General features: G+C 45.1%; 1 protein-coding gene across 5 annotated transcripts in view; it reads left to right on the top strand.

Moving 5' to 3' along the window:
• Positions 1-1345: 1345 nt before the first annotated feature.
• The window catches only part of LOC122557727 (transcriptional enhancer factor TEF-1), a 234556-nt gene continuing 215569 nt past the window's right edge, over positions 1346-20332 (top strand). For all 5 annotated transcript variants that reach the window (XM_043705651.2, XM_087996407.1, XM_087996408.1 and 2 more), the window contains exon 1: positions 1346-1483. The gene's annotated coding sequence lies outside the window, so the exon portion shown is untranslated. The remainder of the gene's footprint in view (positions 1484-20332) is intronic.

Below are 20332 nucleotides of genomic sequence, written 5' to 3'. Positions count from 1 at the left end.
TACTCCTCTGTGGGAGGTAACTGCCAGGTTTCCTACAAACATGATGTGGAGGTGCCAGTGTTGAACTGGACTGAACCTGACAAAGAGGCGGCACTCCGGAAAGCTTGTGATTTCCAATAAACCTGTTGGATAAAACCTGGTGTTGTGTGATTTTTAACTTATGACTTTGCCCACCCGTCCAACACCGTATCAAAGTCAGAAGTCAATGGTTGAAGGGGCTATGCTCCGAAAGCTTGAGTGATTTCAAATAAACCTGTTGGACTATAACCTGGTGTCACGTGACTTCTGACTTTCACTGGCCCTGAGCAGTCTTGGGATAGCCTGAGGTCTTGAAGGGCGCTATACAAATACAAATCCTTTCCACCACACTGTATGAGTGCATACGTGGGACTACGAATCCCAGAAGGCATTTCCCGCCCCTCGGCACATGCGCCCTTGTGCCTGTTTACCCTCTTCTCCCCATCCCCAACCCAAGAGGTGATGACGTACCTTCCCCTCCTCCCCCCTCACCCCCGCCCGGATGGGTCGGGCAGTGCGCAGACTCGAATTCGCGTTCATTTCATTCCAGTTCTCATTCCTGGAATTCTTGCGAGTGCTGTGCCGTTCACCAGCTCTGCAACTCACTGCAATAAAAAAAACACACCCCAACAAAAAGAAATTACACCCCCCTCAACAGCAAGTTACCTAACTTTTCTTTTTCTAAAAAAAATTAATATTTTTAATGCATTTTTAAGAGCTTTTAAAAAATATCCTGAGGTGAGTTTGTATCATTTTTGTTTGAAACAATGTATCTATTTTTAGTAATAATGTATCTAATTTTTGCAACAAGCAAAATATAATTGATACTTCTGGATGTGTGGGAAAAAAAACGAGGAAAAGAATTTTCGGAGCGATTGATTTGCTTTGCAAATAAAAGAATTTGAGGGAGTGTTTGCTCTGGATTTGGGCAGCAGCCCGCTCCCCGCGCCCAGGCAAATCTGGCGCAAAAAAATCTTTGACATTTTTAACATTTTTTCCCCCCTCTCTCGCTCGCTCGCTCGCTCTCTCTCTCTAAAGCAGAACTTCCGGACGCAAGTCTTTAGAGGGGGAGAGATTTTTTTGTTTCTTTCGTTTGCAATAAATAAATAAATAAGCAAAGTAGTTATTTACCGGCGAGAAGGGTGTACATTATTTTAAATGTGTGTAGATTTTTGTGTATGTTTTTATTCCCTTCGCTCTCCTGATGTTTTGGTACTGAAAGTAAAAAAAAAATGCGAATTGAAAGTCGGAATTTCGTGTCTTTTTTTTCTATTCCTGGTGCAGGGGGAAGAAAGAGGGAAGGAGAGAAGGAGCGGCGGAGCTGAAGATTTCTTGTTGTGTGGGGGGTGGGAGAGAGGGAGAGTGTTCACTGCCTGGCCTGGTCTGTTTAGCTCTGCCTCACCGCCGACTTGTTGCAAATCCCAGGAAAACTCGAGAGCTTTCCTCTTTCTCTGTCTCTCTCTGAGTAAGTAGTTCCTCTAGCCATTTCTCTCTCGCTTTCTTAACGCATACGACAAATATTTGCTTAGATTCTGACGTAAGGGGTGCAGTGATTTTTCCACAAAGTGCATTCACACGCGCATCTCTTAAAAAATCTCAGCCCTGCACTTTTCTATAATTTTACACGTTTCTCTGTTTAAATGTTAGCTTCTTTCAGGGCTGCCTAGTTTGAAAAATACCATTGTGGTATGTGGACTGGGTTGGGGGGGCGGGGGGGGGAAGGTGATTGTGCAGAACTTAATGAAGTTTAGCAGTACTACATTGAAGAAAGTACATGTTCTTAAATTTAAAAAAACTACCTTTCTCTTGATCGAGATTGTTTACGCTTCTTTTTTTTTAAACAAAAGAGGTTAAATTGATTGTCTGACTCTACTGTAAATGCTTTTGATCATTGTGTAGCCTCTAGAGGATTGTTAAATAATTTAGTACAGTAAACGGGCTGCAGTTGAATGAGGATGGTCAATGATTGTACTTGTATGAAGTTTATTTTTTTTAATTGAAATTGATTGCTTTGGAAACGAGCATTTCTGGTTATGGCAGTGTTGGAAAGTAGTGGCAACCCGGAGTCGTGATCGAAATGTGTCAGCCATGGTTTAAGGGTCTGTCTGGGGAATTGGGAAGCACATTTCTCAACGCCAGCACGTTTTCAGAAATTGGTAACTTGGTTGGATGAAGGCTGAATACCAGACTTCAGACGGTCTTTAGGATATGCATGAAACCCTGCTTGAGTTATGAGTAATGTTTTTTATCCTTAAAATCGCCTGAGTTTTGTTTCTGTGTCTGTTTTGTATTGTAACTCATCCCAAGACATAGAGTAAAGCTAAATGTTGATACAGTTTTGGTAGCAGGAAATTGTTACTTCATTTAAATATTTCCAAAAAATGATGCATTGTTGCAGTTAGTTGCCAGGATGCAATCATGCAGTAACTACAGGATGTTCAAAATTATAATTAAACTTCAGAAGACTGGAGACGTTATATTTTTTCTCATATTTTTATCACTTTCTCTCTCATTCCATCATCCCTTTCTCCCTGTTTTCCTGTCTCTATTTTTCAAGCTTTTCTCTTTTCCCTTCTCTCTCTTTCAATTTTCCTTTGTCTCTTTTTCTTTCTCTCTCCTTTTAATATTTCTTGCCCTTCTGGTGGATATTTTGCTTAATTCATAAATTGATTTTCCCCTCAACTTGAGAGCAAGGAGCCAAGAATTAATGAACTTTAAAATGGAGTTGAGACATTGTCCGTGCCAGTGTCAGTTACCATAGTGTTGTGTGTCTGGGTTTTGAATGGCTGATTGTGGAGTAGTTCCATGTTTTATATAAATGACTGAACTTCTTACAGTCATTATCTTGGAGTATGATAAAGGTTGAAGGAAGTGCATCTTACGTAGGGGAGTTGCATGTGATTCTAGTCCCGAAGAATAGTTTTAAGTAGTGGTGTTAAGAATCAGAATTCCTGCTTATCGGGAAACAAAACAAATTCTCTGTTTCATAAGTATACTACTCTGAGCAATCTAGTTTATTAGCCTGTTTGGTATTTAGATGCCAAGATTCTTAAAATAATGGAGATGTTGGAAAACAATGTGAAATGCCCTTTTTCTTGAATTCAGAATCTTTATTTTGTTAATTTTATTGAATACTTGTAATGCCATCCTTAAGCTTTAAAAGGTTTCAAAAAGTAGGACATTTCATTGCCATTTTAAGTAGTTCTAAATTTATAGATTTTTATAGAAAAATCATAAATTAACCTCTATTTTTAATCATTATTTTTATGGGATTCAGTGAGTGATATTTTTGCATTTTGACTGTAAATTAGCTTCCTCATTTTGACGTACAGATGCTGTTTTTAAGACCTGATTTCTAGATGTCTTATTCTTATTCTTTACCTTTCTGCTTGGTCACTCCACAGAATAGTGCCATCTCTTCATATTTTCCAAAAGCTACTGTGCCCACTCAGGCATGTAATTAATTATAAGGGAGATTATTTACAATGGACTGTCATCATCAATACTGCTCAAAATGGACACCAGTTGCATACTTCATTTGATTACTTATCACCGAAATAGGAAGAGACCATTCAGCCCTCTGAGGTCTGTTCCACCATTCAGTTAGATCATGGCTGACCTGTAACTTAACTATGTTTGATCACTTTTTAAATTTCATATTCCTTAACACACTTTGCCAAAATCTATCAATCTCAGTTGTTAGGTTTTCGGTTGACCCCCAAGCTTATTGTTTGGACAGGAGTGTTCCTGATTTCCACTACATTTTTTCTAAATAAGTGCTACCTGACATTATTTCTGATGGCCATGTTGTAGTTTTAGCATAACGTCCCCTTGTTTGGGCTTTTGAAATAGGTGTAATAGTTTCTCCTTCTCTCTCTCTCTTTTTGTCAACTGTTCCGCACCCCCACCCCCAAGCAATTGTTTCCCTTAAACAATTTTATAAACATCAGTTTGACTTTCCCTTAATTGTAACAAAGGAAATACAAGCCTACACTATGCAGCTGGACCTCAGAATTTAACCGTTTTAAGACCAGTATCATTCTAGTGAATCAGTACCCCCCCCCCCAACACACACACGCACACACATGTCCAGTGTAGCTTTGCAGAGTGTGGTGCACAGAAGTAAACACAGTACAATGGGAGTAGACTAGATGTGGATAGAACTATAATCCAACTTCCACCATTTGCTTTACAGTCCCCTTGAGATAAAGACCAATATTCCATTAGCCTTGTTAATTACTTTTCTGAATGACCTAGCTCTAACTTTAAGACATGCCTCCTTGTTCTAGACTCTTCAGAGAAAATGGGGGAGAAAAAGTGACCTAATCAACTTCAGATAGCTGCTAAATTACTCCGAAAACCTAAGTTGGAATGGGAGCTGAATCTATATGTGATCAGATTAGAGGCTTTGTTTTGTCCCAGTATTGAAACATCTTTTAACTGCATTTGAGGATTTCTGCTGCCAATATCCACCTCTTCACCCAGTGATTGGATCGTGTTCTCTATTGTTGCAGCAAAGGTAGAAATGATTGTGTTGGCACTTTAGGTTAGATTCCCTATAGTATGGAAACAGGCCCTTCAGCTCAACAAGTCCACCCTGACTTTCTGAAGAGTAACCCACCCAGACCCATTCCCCTACCCTATATTTACCCCTGACTAATGCATCTAACACCACGGGCAGTTTAGCATGGCCAATTCACCTGACCTGCACGTCTTTGGACTTTGGGAGGAAATCAGAGCACCCGGAGGAAACCCACTCAAACACAGGGAGAATGTGCAAACTCCACACAGTTGCCTGAGGCTGGAATCGAACCCAGGTCCCTGGCACTGTGAGGCTGCAGTGCCAACTACTGAGCCACTGTGCCACCTTCTTGCATGGACTATTCCTTAATCCTTAACTACCTTGCTCGAAAACCCTGGGAATCTTTTCCTTTCATGCCTTGCAATTTATCTAATTCCCATTTGTAAGTTACAATTGACTCTGCTTCCAGCTCCCTTTTAAGACGGTGCATTCCAGATGATGCTTCTAATGTCAGTGGTGTGTTAGTCACATCACAGAAGATCCTGTCATATTGAACCAGAGGTTGTAGGATTGGATCATGGCCCGTGAATCTAGCAGTGGGGATCACTGACTGGCCCAGCAGATCAATGAATTCATCTTGACAGCAATCTGTGCATGTTGCTTTGTGCTTTCACACGCATGAAATGTCTTTTGCTGGATTCTCTTTGCAAACTGCCTTTAATGTGTGTGAAAGATGACTCTATAACACAGGGCCACTGTTTCTTGCTATGGACCAGTGCCTCTCTCAACTTGTGGTTCTGGCAGCCTAATTTCAAGCCCTGGTGCACTCCAGTTTGATTCCAAAAGACCCTGCAGTAGTAGAGGAACTTGTACGAGATCCATGGTAACTAAAATTCACAACTCGCCAACAACACCAAAATCTGCCTGTTGTGTATCAAGCAAAACACTTCAATGTAACACAAGTTGAATTGGCAGGTTAGAAAAACAAAACACTACTTTTTTTTGCAAACTGGGCTGTAATCAGAGTATCCAGAGCTGAATCTACACTGTATCAAGTTTCATATTGACAGCAAGCTGCCTTATAAACGGCATTGTGTGTTTGTTCTGTGACTTGGGGCTACGGTGCTCACAGTTTATTGCCCATAATACGTTGATTTATTAAAGCCTCCAGCAACTGAGCAGAATAGGTTTGACATGTCCAACATTCTGCTGTAGAGAGTATCTAAACAATGTTTATTAAAATTTGGTATCTTATAAGATTCCTGTCTAAATGAGCAATCTCTAGGAATTTTGTTTAATGTCATTGTAATGATTGAATCTGAATTATAAACTGTAAAGCAAAACGTGTAGGCATTCTTTTTTTTAAAAGAAAAATGAAATCTGCACTCTCTAAGTAGATCTACTTATGTGGTCTGGAAAATCTAGAATTTGCATTGTTTTTGCTAATTGAAAACTCTGTGCCTTTTGTTTGGAAGGATTTCCTGCAGATCTCTTTTTTGAAAATGTCCTGTTAATGCCTCCCTTTTATACTGTTTCATGATCATTACCACAGTAAACAAATTTGCTTTTTAACTTCTGACATGGCAAGATGGTGAGAATTAAATCTGTTTGTTGAAGGAGGATGTGGGGGGTATGGATTGTAATTGAGACTTGTTTTATTGCGGACTTGTAGAGGTGTAAGCAACAGGCACTCGATTTTATTGTAATCAAGGGGAAAAGTGGACTTAAATTGTTTTTTTTGTTCAGTGAATGACCAATTGCTGTGTTTTAATTTATGTTAAATGTACTTAGATTTACGTTAGTGCTTAAGTAATTTGTGGGATTTTCATTATTAATTCAATGACAGTGAAATTCCAGAATTCCTTTGAAAAAGAAATGTAAATTGAAAGCTGAAAATGATACTCTCAGAATATTTTATTGAAAACAAATCAATTCAACACCATTTTGAAGGCAGGAGAGCATAGTCCTATTTCCACCCTGGGCCTTTGTGACTGTAGACCCACGCCAAAGAGAATGATTTTTAACTTCGCTGTGTTGTATGAAACTGCTACCAGCTGTTCAAGAAGAACAAATGTGACTAACTTTCCAAGGCACCTCGGGTTTGTTTTAGGGGGTGGGGGTGCCCCATTGTCCATAGCCAGACAATTAATTTTTAACAATCCTGAAAAGATTTGAGGGGGAAAAAAATTGAGCTGTAAAACTGTTCACAAGATTGTGTTTCTGTTGATTAAAAGCTACTAGTTTGTACATATTTTGTTTTTGACCATGTTCACTGCTTCCCTCCCCCGACTCCCCAAGGTAAGATGCTGTCGTTAGACTAACGGTGAAGGAAATGTGCCTCCAATTCATAGAATTACTGTCAGGTTTTCTTATACAAGATTGTAAGAATGCCTTCACCTTTTGGTCCTACAACTGTTGGTTGTGTTATATAAATGGAAGTTGTCACTGGTCAGATTGTTAGTAAAATCCAAAATTTGGGCAAGATTAGTATTTTGCCAGTTGAATGAAGCGCAGGTGCATGACTGAATATGATACTAATATTTTATGGTGTTTCTAATCTGGAATTCTCACCCTCAATGTTGCTGAGGATGGGGCTCCATTGAAAACTTCAAAACCATGACTGATAGATTGCTGCAAGACAAAGCTATTAAGGATTATGGAATGAGGGCAGGTAGATGGAGTTAAGATACAGATCAACCAAGATCTAATTCCACTGAAGTACAGGTTCAAGATGCTGAAGAGCCTTACTATGTGACAAATGGCAGAAGACTTAAAAGGCTGAAAGTTGAACTTATATTTCTGTATTTCTTGTAATCACTTGATACAATTGATATAATTGTTCTGTTCAAAGTATTTGAATTCATAAATTATGGTTGTATTAACATTGCTTAAAGTTACCATTCTCCACATATTGAGTTAATACATTATTTGGCTTCCCCTTAAAAGACTTTGAGGTCACTTTTGATTTTTTTTGTATGTTTAGCTTTTTTGTCCTAATTCAGTACAGTTATGGTTTTGGGGTGGGGAGGAGGAGGAGGAGGGGAAGCCTTAAATATTAATCCTTCTATCAGGCAGTGACATCTAACGTTGGCATATAGTGGTTTGGCATTCTTGAGATGTTGCAGTTAATTAAATACAAGCCCGTGATCATTTTTAGAACGTTATCTTTGAAGACAGTAAATGGTGCCCATTTGCAAAATAAAACTTCCTCGGAGGAGGGTGGGGGATTAGAACAGCTCGTTAACCTCTAAACTCTGGATCCAAAATTAGTCCGGGAAGATGGGATGGGAGCTGACTGACTGTGAGGAGTTTGAAATTGAAAGGAGTTTGTGTGGTAGGTAATCCATTATAAAGATCTATTGCTAACGGTGGTCTCTAACTGGGTAATTTTTAAGTAGTAAAAATGGTAAACAGCAGTTGGCGTTAGGCCTCGAGCTTCTGAATGCCCACAGGCTTCATTGCCACATTAGATTTCATATTGTTCTTTGTTTTATGTTTTGAATGCCTCCCCACCAATGTTGCTGTTGTGAAGATGCTAACGATGAAAGAAAAGTTTGTGTTCTTCATTGGGGCCCAAAGTCTGGGAAGCGGTTCATTGTTACCTCCCGTTCGGAAGGTAGAAGAAGCCTCGATTGAATGTTTCATCTGAAAGTCAGGGAAGCTGTTCCCAATGACCTGACAAATGTTTATCCCTCAAATAAAAAAACTATGTCATCACATTGCTATTTGTAGGAGCTTGCTGTTGCATTTTCTCCAAGCCAAAATCTCTTTAAAATTATTTAATTGGCTCTGAAGTGCTTTGGTCATAAGGTACAATAAGTTGTTCTTATTTTGGGGAGTAGTCACTCTGTTACAAAAGTGATTGACAAGGGGAATAAGGAGTATTACCTTGTACTTGATGTATAAAAAAGCCATGATCTTCCTGAATGGTTGAGAATGCTCAAGGGGCCATATTACTTACTCCTTCCATTTCAGATGTTTTGAGATGATACACACACACAGACCCACAAAGTGAGTGAGAAATACAAGCATAAGGACAGAGCGAGTGAGATTAGTGTGTGTATGTGTGTATCTGTGCCTTGCTGAGTATGTGTGTCTGCCTCGCTGTCTCTGTGTCTCATTGTGTGTGTATGTAGAAGTGTGTGTAAAAGTATCTGTGTGTCTGTGTCTCGCTACGTGTGTGTGTGTCTCACTGGCTGTGTATGTGTGTCTGAGTCTCTCTGTGTATGACTCTGTCTGTCTGTGTCTCGCTGTGTAGGTCTGTGTCTCACTGTGTATGTGTCTTGCTATGTATGTGTGTGTGTCTGTGTGTCACTGTGTGTACGTGTCCATGTCTCACTGTGTGTGTCTGTGTCAGTCTGTGTTGGTGTGTGTCTGTGTTCGCTTTGTATGTCTGTGTCTCGCTGTGTATGTCTGTGTGTGTGCCTGTCTCGCTGTGTATATTTGTGTGTGTATGTCTGTGAATCTGTGTCTCGCTGTATGTGTGTGCGTGTGCTTGTCTATGTCTCACTGTGTGTGTGTGTCTGTGTGTTGCTGTGTGTCTATGTCTCACTGTGTGTGCTTGTCTATGTCTCACTGTGTATGTCTGTGTCGGTCTGTGTCTTGCTGTGTGTGTGTGTGTGTGTGTGTGTGTGTGTGTGTGCGCGCGCGTCTGTGTCTCACTGTGTATGTGTGTGTCCAACTCGCTGTGTGTGTCTCTGTCCGCTTTGTATGTCTGTGACTCGCTGTGTATGTCTGTGTGTGTCCGTCTCGCTGTGTATGTCTGTGTGTGTGTGTCTCGCTGTGTATGTCTGAGAATCTATGTCTCGCTGTGCGTGTGCGCGTGTCTGTGTCGCTGTGTGTGCGTGTCTTTGTCTCACTGTGTGTGCGTGTCTTTGTCTCACTGTGTGTGCGTGTCGATTTCTCACTGTGTGCCTGACTGTCTCACTGTGTATGTCTGTGTCAGTCTGTGTCTCGCTGTGTCTGTGTGTGCCTCACTGTGTATGTCTGTGTGTGCGTCTAGCTGTTGTGTGTGCGTCTAGCTGTTGTGTGTGCGTCTAGCTGTTGTGTGTGCGTCTAGCTGTTGTGTGTGCGTCTAGCTGTTGTGTGTGCGTCTAGCTGTTGTGTGTGCGTCTAGTTGTGTGTGCGTCTAGTTGTGTGTGCGTCTAGTTGTGTGTGCGTCTAGTTGTGTGTGCGTCTAGTTGTGTGTGTGTGTGTCTAGTTGTGTGTGTGTGTGTGTGTGTGTGTCTAGTTGTGTGTGTGTGTGTGTGTGTGTGTCTAGTTGTGTGTGTGTGTGTCTAGTGTGTGTGTGTCTAGTTGTGTGTGTGTGTGTCTAGTTGTGTGTGTGTGTGTGTGTGTCTAGTTGTGTGTGTGTGTGTGTGTGTGTGTGTCTAGTTGTGTGTGTGTGTGTGTGTGTCTAGTTGTGTGTGTGTGTGTGTGTGTGTGTCTAGTTGTGTGTGTGTGTGTGTGTCTAGTTGTGTGTGTGTGTGTCTAGTTGTGTGTGTGTGTGTCTAGTTGTGTGTGTGTGTGTCTAGTTGGTGTGTGTGTGTGTCTAGTTGGTGTGTGTGTGTGTCTAGTTGGTGTGTGTGTGTGTCTAGTGTGTGTGTGTGTGTGTCTAGTGTGTGTGTGTGTGTGTCTAGTGTGTGTGTGTGTGTGTCTAGTTGTGTGTGTGTGTGTGTGTGTCTAGTTGTGTGTGTGTGTGCGTCTAGGTGTGTGTGTGTGTGCGTCTAGGTGTGTGTGTGTGTGCCTAGTGTGTGTGTGCGTCTAGTTGTGTGTGTGCGTCTAGTTGTGTGTGCGCGTCTAGTTGTGTGTGCGCGTCTAGTTGTGTGTGCGCGTCTAGTTGTGTGCGCATCTAGTTGTGTGCGCGTCTAGTTGTGTGCGCGTCTAGTTGTGTGCGCGTCTAGTTGTGTGCGCGTCTAGTTGTGTGCGCGTCTAGTTGTGTGCGCGTCTAGTTGTGTGCGCGTCTAGTTGTGTGCGCGTCTAGTTGTGTGTGTGTGTCTAGTGTGTGTGTGTGTGTCTAGGTGTGTGTGTGTCTAGGTGTGTGTGTGTCTAGGTGTGTGTGTGTCTAGGTGTGTGTGTGTGTGTCTAGGTGTGTGTGTCTAGGTGTGTGTGTCTAGGTGTGTGTGTCTAGGTGTGTGTGTCTAGTTGTGTGTGTGTGTGTCTAGTTGTGTGTGTGTGTGTCTAGTTGGTGTGTGTGTGTGTCTAGTGTGTGTGTGTGTGTGTCTAGTGTGTGTGTGTGTGTGTCTAGTGTGTGTGTGTGTGTGTCTAGTGTGTGTGTGTGTGTGTCTAGGTGTGTGTGTGTGTGTGTCTAGTTGTGTGTGTGTGTGTGTGTGTCTAGTTGTGTGTGTGTGTGCGTCTAGGTGTGTGTGTGTGTGCGTCTAGGTGTGTGTGTGTGTGCCTAGTGTGTGTGTGCGTCTAGTTGTGTGTGCGCGTCTAGTTGTGTGTGCGCGTCTAGTTGTGTGTGCGCGTCTAGTTGTGTGCGCGTCTAGTTGTGTGCGCGTCTAGTTGTGTGCGCGTCTAGTTGTGTGCGCGTCTAGTTGTGTGCGCGTCTAGTTGTGTGCGTGTCTAGTTGTGTGTGTGTGTCTAGTGTGTGTGTGTGTGTCTAGGTGTGTGTGTGTCTAGGTGTGTGTGTGTCTAGGTGTGTGTGTCTAGGTGTGTGTGTGTCTAGGTGTGTGTGTGTCTAGGTGTGTGTGTGTCTAGGTGTGTGTGTGTCTAGGTGTGTGTGTGTGTGTCTAGGTGTGTGTGTCTAGGTGTGTGTGTCTAGGTGTGTGTGTGTCTAGGTGTGTGTGTGTGTCTAGTTGTGTGTGTGTGTGTGTCTAGTTGTGTGTGTCTAGGTGTGTGTGTGTGTCTAGTTGTGTGTGTGTGTGTGTCTAGTTGTGTGTGTGTGTCTAGTTGTGTGTGTGTGTCTAGTTGTGTGTGTGTGTCTAGTTGTGTGTGTGTGTCTAGTTGTGTGTGTGTGTGTGTGTCTAGTTGTGTGTGTGTGTGTGTCTAGTTGTGTGTGTGTGTCTAGTTGTGTGTGTGTGTCTAGTTGTGTGTGTGTGTGTCTAGTTGTGTGTGTGTGTGTCTAGTTGTGTGTGTGTGTGTCTAGTTGTGTGTGTGTGTGTCTAGTTGTGTGTGTGTGTCTAGTTGTGTGTGTGTGTCTAGTGTGTGTGTGTGTGTCTGGTGTGTGTGTGTGTGTGTCTGGTGTGTGTGTGTGTGTGTGTCTGGTGTGTGTGTGTGTGTGTGTGTGTGTCTGGTGTTGTGTGTGTGTGTCTGGTGTTGTGTGTGTGTGTGTGTCTAGGTGTGTGTGTGTGTGTGTCTAGGTGTGTGTGTGTGTGTGTCTAGGTGTGTGTGTGTGTGTGTCTAGGTGTGTGTGTGTGTGTGTGCGTCTAGTTGTGTGTGTGTGCGTCTAGTTGTGTGTGTGTGCGTCTAGTTGTGTGTGTGTGCGTCTAGTTGTGTGTGTGTGCGTCTAGTTGTGTGTGTGTGTGTCTAGTTGTGTGTGTGTGTGTGTGTCTAGTTTGTGTGTGTGTGTGCCTAGTTGTGTGTGTGTGTGTGTGCCTAGTTGTGTGTGTGTGTGTGTGCCTAGTTGTGTGTGTGCCTAGTTGTGTGTGTGCCTAGTTGTGTGTGTGCCTAGTTGTGTGTGTGCCTAGTTGTGTGTGTGCCTAGTTGTGTGTGTGCCTAGTGTGTGTGTGTCTAGTGTGTGTGTGTCTAGTGTGTGTGTGTCTAGTTGTGTGTGTGTGTCTAGTTGTGTGTGTGTGTCTAGTTGTGTGTGTGTGTCTAGTGTGTGTGTGTCTAGTGTGTGTGTGTCTAGTGTGTGTGTGTCTAGTGTGTGTGTGTCTAGTTGTGTGTGTGTGTGTCTAGTGTGTGTGTGTGTGTGTGTCTAGTGTGTGTGTGTGTGTCTAGTGTGTGTGTGTGTGTGTGTCTAGTGTGTGTGTGTGTGTCTAGTGTGTGTGTGTGTGTGTCTAGTGTGTGTGTGTGTGTGTCTAGTGTGTGTGTGTGTGTGTCTAGTGTGTGTGTGTGTGTGTGTGTCTGGTGTGTGTGTGTCTAGTGTGTGTGTGTGTGTGTGTGTCTGGTGTGTGTGTGTGTGTGTCTGGTGTGTGTGTGTGTGTGTGTCTGGTGTGTGTGTGTGTGTCTGGTGTGTGTGTGTGTGTGTGTGTGTGTCTAGTGTTGTGTGTGTGTGTGTCTAGTGTTGTGTGTGTGTGTGTCTAGTGTTGTGTGTGTGTGTGTCTAGGTGTGTGTGTGTGTGTGTGTGTGTCTAGGTGTGTGTGTGTGTGTGTGTCTAGGTGTGTGTGTGTGTGCGTCTAGGTGTGTGTGTGTGTGTGCGTCTAGTTGTGTGTGTGTGCGTCTAGGTGTGTGTGTGTGTGTGCGTCTAGTTGTGTGTGTGCGCGTCTAGTTGTGTGTGTGCGCGTCTAGTTGTGTGTGTGCGCGTCTAGTTGTGTGTGTGCGCGTCTAGTTGTGTGTGTGCGCGTCTAGTTGTGTGTGTGCGCGTCTAGTTGTGTGTGTGCGCGTCTAGTTGTGTGTGTGCGCGTCTAGTTGTGTGTGTGCGCGTCTAGTTGTGTGTGTGCGCGTCTAGTTGTGTGTGTGCGCGTCTAGTTGTGTGTGTGCGCGTCTAGTTGTGTGTGTGCGCGTCTAGTTGTGTGTGTGCGCGTCTAGTTGTGTGTGCGCGTCTAGTTGTGTGTGCGCGTCTAGTTGTGTGTGCGCGTCTAGTTGTGTGTGCGCGTCTAGTTGTGTGTGCGCGTCTAGTTGTGTGTGCGCGTCTAGTTGTGTGTGCGCGTCTAGTTGTGTGTGCGCGTCTAGTTGTGTGTGCGCGTCTAGTTGTGTGTGCGCGTCTAGTTGTGTGTGCGCGTCTAGTTGTGTGTGCGCGTCTAGTTGTGTGTGCGCGTCTAGTTGTGTGTGCGCGTCTAGTTGTGTGTGCGCGTCTAGTTGTGTGTGCGCGTCTAGTTGTGTGTGCGCGTCTAGTTGTGTGTGCGCGTCTAGTTGTGTGTGCGCGTCTAGTTGTGTGTGCGCGTCTAGTTGTGTGTGCGCGTCTAGTTGTGTGTGCGCGTCTAGTTGTGTGCGCGTCTAGTTGTGTGTGCGCGTCTAGTTGTGTGTGCGCGTCTAGTTGTGTGTGCGCGTCTAGTTGTGTGTGCGCGTCTAGTTGTGTGTGCGCGTCTAGTTGTGTGTGCGCGTCTAGTTGTGTGTGCGCGTCTAGTTGTGTGCGCGTCTAGTTGTGTGCGCGTCTAGTTGTGTGCGCGTCTAGTTGTGTGCGCGTCTAGTTGTGTGCGCGTCTAGTTGTGTGCGCGTCTAGTTGTGTGCGCGTCTAGTTGTGTGCGCGTCTAGTTGTGTGCGCGTCTAGTTGTGTGCGCGTCTAGTTGTGTGCGCGTCTAGTTGTGTGCGCGTCTAGTTGTGTGCGCGTCTAGTTGTGTGCGCGTCTAGTTGTGTGCGCGCCTAGTTGTGTGCGCGTCTAGTTGTGTGCGCGTCTAGTTGTGTGCGCGCCTAGTTGTGTGCGCGTCTAGTTGTGTGCGCGTCTAGTTGTGTGTGCGTCTAGTTGTGTGTGCGCCTAGTTGTGTGTGTGTGTGTGCCTAGTTGTGTGTGCGCCTAGTTGTGTGTGTGTGTGCCTAGTTGTGTGTGTGTGTGCCTAGTTGTGTGTGTGTGTGTGCCTAGTTGTGTGTGTGTGTGTGCCTAGTTGTGTGTGTGTGTGTCTAGTTGTGTGTGTGTGTGTCTAGTTGTGTGTGTGTGTGCCTAGTTGTGTGTGTGTGTGCCTAGTTGTGTGTGTGTGTGTGTCTAGTTGTGTGTGTGTGTGTCTAGTTGTGTGTGTGTGTGTCTAGTTGTGTGTGTGTGTGTCTAGTTGTGTGTGTGTGTGCCTAGTTGTGTGTGTGTGTGCCTAGTTGTGTGTGTGTGTGCCTAGTTGTGTGTGTGTGTGCCTAGTTGTGTGTGTGTGTGCCTAGTTGTGTGTGTGTGTGCCTAGTTGTGTGTGTGTGTGCCTAGTTGTGTGTGTGTGTGCCTAGTTGTGTGTGTGTGTGCCTAGTTGTGTGTGTGTGCCTAGTTGTGTGTGTGTGTGCCTAGTTGTGTGTGTGTGTGCCTAGTTGTGTGTGTGTGTGCCTAGTTGTGTGTGTGTGTGCCTAGTTGTGTGTGTGTGTGCCTAGTTGTGTGTGTGTGTGCCTAGTTGTGTGTGTGTGTGCCTAGTTGTGTGTGTGTGTGCCTAGTTGTGTGTGTGTGTGCCTAGTTGTGTGTGTGTGTGCCTAGTTGTGTGTGTGTGTGCCTAGTTCTGTGTGTGTGTGTGCCTAGTTGTGTGTGTGTGTGTGCCTAGTTGTGTGTGTGTGTGCCTAGTTGTGTGTGTGTGTGTGCCTAGTTGTGTGTGTGTGTGTGCCTAGTTGTGTGTGTGTGTGCCTAGTTCTGTGTGTGTGTGTGCCTAGTTCTGTGTGTGTGTGTGCCTAGTTGTGTGTGTGTGTGCCTAGTTGTGTGTGTGTGTGCCTAGTTCTGTGTGTGTGTGCCTAGTTCTGTGTGTGTGTCTAGTGTGTGTGTCTAGTGTGTGTGTCTAGTGTGTGTGTGTGTGTCTAGTTGTGTGTGTGTGTGTGTCTAGTTGTGTGTGTGTGTGTCTAGTTGTGTGTGTGTGTGTGTGTGTGTGTCTAGTTGTGTGTGTGTGTGCCTAGTTGTGTGTGTGTGTGTGTCTAGTTGTGTGTGTGTGTCTAGTGTGTGTGTCTAGTGTGTGTGTCTAGTGTGTGTGTCTAGTGTGTGTGTGTGTGTCTAGTTGTGTGTGTGTGTGTGTCTAGTTGTGTGTGTGTGTGTGTGTCTAGTTGTGTGTGTGTGTGTGTGTGTCTAGTTGTGTGTGTGTGTGTGTGTGTGTGTGTGTCTAGTTGTGTGTGTGTGTGTGTGTGTGTGTGTCTAGTTTTGTGTGTGTGTGTGTCTATTTTGGGGGTGTGTGTGTCTAGTTGTGTGTGTGTGTGTCTAGTTGTGTGTGTGTGTGTGTGTCTAGTTGTGTGTGTGTGTGTGTGTGTCTAGTTGTGTGTGTGTGTGTGTGTGTGTCTAGTTGTGTGTGTGTGTGTCTAGTTGTGTGTGTGTGTCTAGTGTGTGTGTGTGTGTCTAGTGTGTGTGTGTGTGTCTAGTGTGTGTGTGTGTGTGTCTAGTGTGTGTGTGTGTGTCTAGTGTGTGTGTGTGTGTCTTGTGTGTGTGTGTATCTAGTGTGTGTGTGTGTGTCTAGTTGTGTGTGTGTGTGTGTCTAGTTGTGTGTGTGTGTGTGTCTAGTTGTGTGTGTGTGTGTGTCTAGTTGTGTGTGTGTGTGCGTCTAGTTGTGTGTGTGTGTGTGCGTCTAGTTGTGTGTGTGTGCGTCTAGTTGTGTGTGTGTGTGCGTCTAGTTGTGTGTGTGTGTGCGTCTAGTTGTGTGTGTGTGTGCGTCTAGTTGTGTGTGTGCGCGTCTAGTTGTGTGTGTGCGCGTCTAGTGTGTGTGCGCGTCTAGTTGTGTGTGCGTCTAGTTGTGTGCGCGTCTAGTTGTGTGCACGTCTAGTTGTGTGCGCGTCTAGTTGTGTGCGCGTCTAGTTGTGTGCGCGTCTAGTTGTGTGTGTGTGTGTGTCTAGTTGTGTGTGTGTGTGTGTCTAGTGTGTGTGTGTGTGTGTCTAGTGTGTGTGTGTGTGTCTAGTGTGTGTGTGTGTGTCTTGTGTGTGTGTGTATCTAGTGTGTGTGTGTGTGTCTAGTTGTGTGTGTGTGTGTGTCTAGTTGTGTGTGTGTGTGTGTCTAGTTGTGTGTGTGTGTGTGTCTAGTTGTGTGTGTGTGTGTGTCTAGTTGTGTGTGTGTGTGTGTCTAGTTGTGTGTGTGTGTGTGCGTCTAGTTGTGTGTGTGTGTGTGCGTCTAGTTGTGTGTGTGTGTGCGTCTAGTTGTGTGTGTGTGTGCGTCTAGTTGTGTGTGTGTGCGTCTAGTTGTGTGTGTGCGCGTCTAGTTGTGTGTGTGCGCGTCTAGTGTGTGTGCGCGTCTAGTTGTGTGTGCGTCTAGTTGTGTGTGCGTCTAGTTGTGTGCGCGTCTAGTTGTGTGCACGTCTAGTTGTGTGCGCGTCTAGTTGTGTGCGCGTCTAGTTGTGTGCGCGTCTAGTTGTGTGTGTGTGTGTGTCTAGTTGTGTGTGTGTGTGTGTCTAGTGTGTGTGTGTGTGTGTCTAGTGTGTGTGTGTGTGTCTAGTGTGTGTGTGTGTGTCTTGTGTGTGTGTGTATCTAGTGTGTGTGTGTGTGTCTAGTTGTGTGTGTGTGTGTCTAGTTGTGTGTGTGTGTGTGTCTAGTTGTGTGTGTGTGTGTGTCTAGTTGTGTGTGTGTGTGTGTCTAGTTGTGTGTGTGTGTGTGCGTCTAGTTGTGTGTGTGTGTGTGCGTCTAGTTGTGTGTGTGTGTGCGTCTAGTTGTGTGTGTGCGCGTCTAGTGTGTGTGCGCGTCTAGTTGTGTGCGCGTCTAGTTGTGTGTGCGTCTAGTTGTGTGCGCGTCTAGTTGTGTGCGCGTCTAGTTGTGTGCGCGTCTAGTTGTGTGCGCGTCTAGTTGTGTGCGCGTCTAGTTGTGTGCGCGTCTAGTTGTGTGCGCGTCTAGTTGTGTGCGCGTCTAGTTGTGTGCGCGTCTAGTTGTGTGCGCGTCTAGTTGTGTGCGCGTCTAGTTGTGTGCGCGTCTAGTTGTGTGCGCGTCTAGTTGTGTGCGCGTCTAGTTGTGTGCGCGTCTAGTTGTGTGCGCGTCTAGTTGTGTGCGCGTCTAGTTGTGTGCGCGTCTAGTTGTGTGCGCGTCTAGTTGTGTGCGCGTCTAGTTGTGTGCGCGTCTAGTTGTGTGCGCGTCTAGTTGTGTGTGCGTCTAGTTGTGTGTGCGTCTAGTTGTGTGTGCGTCTAGTTGTGTGTGCGTCTAGTTGTGTGTGCGTCTAGTTGTGTGTGCGTCTAGTTGTGTGTGCGTCTAGTTGTGTGTGCGTCTAGTTGTGTGTGCGTCTAGTTGTGTGTGCGTCTAGTTGTGTGTGTGTGTGCGTCTAGTTGTGTGTGTGTGTGCGTCTAGTTGTGTGTGTGTGTGCGTCTAGTTGTGTGTGTGTGTGTGTCTAGTTGTGTGTGTGTGTGTCTAGTTGGGTGTGTGTGTGTGTCTAGTTGTGTGTGTGTGTCTAGTTGTGTGTGTGTGTCTAGTTGTGTGTGTGTGTGTGTGTCTAGTTGTGTGTGTGTGTGTGTCTAGTTGTGTGTGTGTGTGTGTCTAGGTGTGTGTGTGTGTGTCTAGTTGTGTGTGTGTGTGTCTAGTTGTGTGTGTGTGTGTCTAGTTGTGTGTGTGTGTGTCTAGTTGTGTGTGTGTGTGTCTAGTTGTGTGTGTGTGTGTCTAGTTGTGTGTGTGTGTGTCTAGTTGTGTGTGTGTGTGTCTAGTTGTGTGTGTCTAGTTGTGTGTGTCTCTAGTGTGTGTGTCTAGTGTGTGTGTGTGTCTAGTTTGTGTGTGTGTGTGTGTCTAGTGTGTGTGTGTGTGTGTGTGTGTCTAGTTGGGTGTGTGTGTGTGTGTGTGTGTCTAGTTGGGTGTGTGTGTGTGTGTGTGTGTCTAGTTGGGTGTGTGTGTGTGTGTGTGTGTCTAGTTGGGTGTGTGTGTGTGTGTGTGTCTAGTTGGGTGTGTGTGTGTGTGTGTCTAGTTGGGTGTGTGTGTGTGTGTGTCTAGTTGGGTGTGTGTGTGTGTGTGTCTAGTTGGGTGTGTGTGTGTGTGTCTAGTTGGGTGTGTGTGTGTGTGTGTGTGTGTGTGTGTGTCTAGTTGTGTGTGTGTGTCTAGTTGTGTGTGTGTGTGTGTGTGTGTCTAGTTGTGTGTGTGTGTGTGTGTGTGTCTAGTTGTGTGTGTGTGTGTGTGTGTGTCTAGTTGTGTGTGTGTGTGTGTGTGTGTCTAGTTGGGTGTGTGTGTGTGTGTCTAGTTGGGTGTGTGTGTGTGTGTCTAGTTGGGTGTGTGTGTGTGTGTGTGTGTGTGTCTAGTTGTGTGTGTGTGTGTGTGTCTAGTTGTGTGTGTGTGTGTGTGTCTAGTTGTGTGTGTGTGTGTGTGTGTGTGTCTAGTTGTGTGTGTGTGTCTAGTTGGGTGTGTGTGTGTGTGTGTGTCTAGTTGGGTGTGTGTGTGTGTGTGTGTCTAGTTGGGTGTGTGTGTGTGTGTGTGTGTCTAGTTGGGTGTGTGTGTGTGTGTGTGTGTCTAGTTGGGTGTGTGTGTGTGTGTGTGTGTCTAGTTGGGTGTGTGTGTGTGTGTGTGTGTCTAGTTGGGTGTGTGTGTGTGTGTGTGTGTCTAGTTGGGTGTGTGTGTGTGTGTGTGTGTCTAGTTGGGTGTGTGTGTGTGTGTGTCTAGTTGGGTGTGTGTGTGTGTGTCTAGTTGGGTGTGTGTGTGTGTGTCTAGTTGGGTGTGTGTGTGTGTGTCTAGTTGTGTGTGTGTGGTTGTGTGTGTGTGTGTCTAGTTGTGTGTGTGTGGTTGTGTGTGTGTGTGTCTAGTTGTGTGTGTGTCTAGTTGTGTATGTGTGTGTGTGTCTAGTTGTGTGTGTGTGTGTCTAGTGTGTGTGTGGTTGTGTGTGTGTGTGTGTGTGTGTCTAGTTGTGTGTGTGTGTGTGTCTAGTTGTGTGTGTGTGTGTGTCTAGTTGTGTGTGTGTGTGTGTCTAGTTGTGTGTGTGTGTGTGTCTAGTGTGTGTGTCTAGTTGTGTGTGTGTGTGTCTAGTTGTGTGTGTGTGTGTCTAGTTGTGTGTGTGTGTGTCTAGTTGTGTGTGTGTGTGTCTAGTTGTGTGTGTGTGTGTCTAGTGTGTGTGTGGTTGTGTGTGTGTGTGTGTGTGTCTAGTTGTGTGTGTGTGTGTGTCTAGTTGTGTGTGTGTGTGTGTCTAGTTGTGTGTGTGTGTCTAGTTGTGTGTGTGTGTCTAGTTGTGTGTGTGTGTCTAGTTGTGTGTGTGTGTGTGTCTAGTTGTGTGTGTGTGTGTCTAGTTGTGTGTGTGTGTGTGTCTAGTTGTGTGTGTGTGTGTCTAGTTGTGTGTGTGTGTGTGTGTCTAGTTGTGTGTGTGTGTGTGTGTCTAGTTGTGTGTGTGTGTCTAGTTGTGTGTGTGTGTCTAGTTGTGTGTGTGTGTCTAGTTGTGTGTGTGTGTGTCTAGTTGTGTGTGTGTGTGTCTAGTTGTGTGTGTGTGTGCCTAGTTGTGTGTGTGTGTGTGCCTAGTTGTGTGTGTGTGTGTGTCTAGTTGTGTGTGTGTGTCTAGTTGTGTGTGTGTGTCTAGTTGTGTGTGTGTGTCTAGTTGTGTGTGTGTGTGTCTAGTTGTGTGTGTGTGTGTGTCTAGTTGTGTGTGTGTGTGTCTAGTTGTGTGTGTGTGTGTCTAGTTGTGTGTGTGTGTGTATGTCTAGTTGTGTGTGTGTGTCTAGTTGTGTGTGTGTGTCTAGTTGTGTGTGTGTGTGTCTAGTTGTGTGTGTGTGTGTCTAGTTGTGTGTGTGTGTGTCTAGTTGTGTGTGTGTGTCTAGTTGTGTGTGTGTGTCTAGTTGTGTGTGTGTGTCTAGTTGTGTGTGTGTGTCTAGTTGTGTGTGTGTGTCTAGTTGTGTGTGTGTGTCTAGTTTGTGTGTGTGTGTGTCTAGTTGTGTGTGTGTGTCTAGTTGTGTGTGTGTGTCTAGTTGTGTGTGTGTGTGTCTAGTTGTGTGTGTGTGTGTCTAGTTGTGTGTGTGTGTGTCTAGTTGTGTGTGTGTGTGCCTAGTTGTGTGTGTGTGTGCCTAGTTGTGTGTGTGTGTGTGTCTAGTTGTGTGTGTGTGTCTAGTTGTGTGTGTGTGTCTAGTTGTGTGTGTGTGTCTAGTTGTGTGTGTGTGTGTGTCTAGTTGTGTGTGTGTGTGTCTAGTTGTGTGTGTGTGTGTCTAGTTGTGTGTGTGTGTGTATGTCTAGTTGTGTGTGTATGTCT

Source organism: Chiloscyllium plagiosum, unplaced genomic scaffold (assembly GCF_037043375.1).
Source record: "Chiloscyllium plagiosum isolate Xiang-an unplaced genomic scaffold, Cpla_swu_hap1 HiC_scaffold_18, whole genome shotgun sequence".
NCBI lineage: Eukaryota > Metazoa > Chordata > Chondrichthyes > Orectolobiformes > Hemiscylliidae > Chiloscyllium > Chiloscyllium plagiosum.
This window is presented reverse-complemented; position numbering and strand designations above follow the sequence as displayed.